Raw genomic sequence first — 2,164 nt, forward strand, 5'->3', positions numbered from 1 at the left:
CTTTAAGGGGCGGAGCTTTGTCAGCTGACTGCTGTGTCTCATTTTAAAGGGAAATATGATCCATCACACTGCTCTGAGATCACGTCACAAAGAAAACAACCAGAGCAAATTCACTTTCACTCATATTTCTTCTGGGTTTTGTTGATGGAGTCTGGTTGGCTGTAGCTGAAATTGTTTTAGTGAGATTCTGGTTCTCTAGAGCGACACCTAGTGTCAGTGATAGGTTTATAATAACCTTTAACTGACAGCTGATATACAGAAGAACAGAGTTTATTTATTCATAATAAACAGTTATTAGTTACCGTCTGCTGTCTGTTCATCTGTTTGGCTCTTAACTTCATTTGGATCACAGATCTTAAACTTTAAGATGATGAGTTTGACTAACAACAAATAAAATAAGTTGATTGGATTTATCCACTCTGACAGAAAAAAGCAGCAAAATCCAGAAGCTGCAGCCGATAAATGGTTTGTGTTTACTCCATAAATGAGTCAAACTGATGATGAAAATAATTGTAATTATTATGATTGGCAACTTTATTTGTCACAAATGTTTCCTGTGGACAAATGTTCAGCTGAATTAAAGGCGTCTCTATTGTCTCTATAATTACATCATTCTTTGTGGTTAAACTCAGGAAATCATTCGGAAATTACAGACATGGAAAATAAAGCACCAGCCAACATTTTAATAATCATTTAAATTCATGAGCAGTAGTGACGTCGCCTGTGGCCCCCAACGTTTCAATAAAAAACATGACAGAGACAAAATAACACAGATGATGTGACCAGAGACAGCAGAAGTAAAATACAGACACACCGCTACAGGAGCTCCCATGTTGTTCAATAACAGACAAAGTGATTAAAAAATGTACCAAAATGTCGCATTGAGGAGATTTACCATCAGACAATAAACCCTCTTTCTTCCAAGAGTCTCATCAGTTCTTTCTGCGTTAAGACGAACACGAAGACAAACAACGAGGCGTCTGCAGCTCGAGTCGGATTGTTTCCGTCTGTCCGTCTGTTGTTGATCCTCTCGTCTTTGTCCGTCTTCCCCTCGCTGTCCACAGGGAGGACGAACAGCACCGCTCTGCTCACACTGAACCGGGTCAATGCAACGTAAAAACACACGTTTTGTAAATGAAGTTTTGTATCAGGTTGGATTTGATGCAGATTCGTTGGTCCCGAGCGTCGACCACCAGGTTGAGGGTTCAATTCTCAGAGGACGTCTCAGTTTGGGGGAAAAGTCGGAGCTGGTGGTTCACGAGGCCGACGGCGTGCGACGTAGGAATGATTTACTGACGATGTACAGAACCAGGAGAGGAGATCTGATGGGGTTTCCCATGATGCTCTGTTTCATCCCGAACATCCGGGAGAGTGTGGCTGTTAAATACCAACAGGAGCGAGGATGGATGACGACCCCCCCACAGTGGAGCAGGACCCCTCCCTGAAGGAGGCGGCTATTTTGAACCAGAGCTCTCAGGTGTTGGAGCACTTCATGGGATTATTAGAATATTCTGTATTCTGGGAGGAAAAACTACGAATGGTTCTGGTTGAGTCTCCGGGGTCGCGTTGTGTCTGTTAGTGACACTTTGCTGTTGGTTTAAATGCTGCAGCTGAACTTCAGTATTCAGATGAAAAGAGACTTTAGAAGAAATTCATGCTGCTACACCAGATTTGGGCCTTTTAACGACATTACTGTTTGTGTTTGTTTGCAGATTCTCGATATGAAGAGACTCTGATCAGGACAATAGGAAATGTTAACGGTCTCTACAAACAGGGGCCCTTTATCCCTGAGGGCCCCTGGGTCTGTGCCTGGTGGACCCCGTCACTAACCCATCCACAGACTGCAGATACACACTGAAACAATAAAAGAAAACGCAGCACACTGGCCTCAGATCTGCAGTCTGACAGCTTCATGTCTGTATATTGTTGTACTTGAAGTTCGAGTTCGAGAGAAACAAACTCTGGCGCTCTCTTCCTCCGTCGTCGGTTTCAGGCGTCGGAGTCGTCGCTGCTGTCGCGGCTGATCTCGATCTGCAGCGACGGCAGGTTGTCCAGCCGGCTCTTCTTCATCTTGTGGGTCACACGCTCCTGTTTCTGTTTGATCATGGCGCCCCACATCTTCTGCAGCGTCGAGTCGTCTTCCTCCTCCACCTCCTCTTCTTCC

The sequence above is a fragment of the Morone saxatilis genome, unplaced genomic scaffold (genome assembly GCF_004916995.1).
Source record: "Morone saxatilis isolate NCDOM2014 unplaced genomic scaffold, NCSU_SB_2.0 Contig20, whole genome shotgun sequence".
In the NCBI taxonomy this organism is placed as follows: domain Eukaryota; kingdom Metazoa; phylum Chordata; class Actinopteri; family Moronidae; genus Morone; species Morone saxatilis.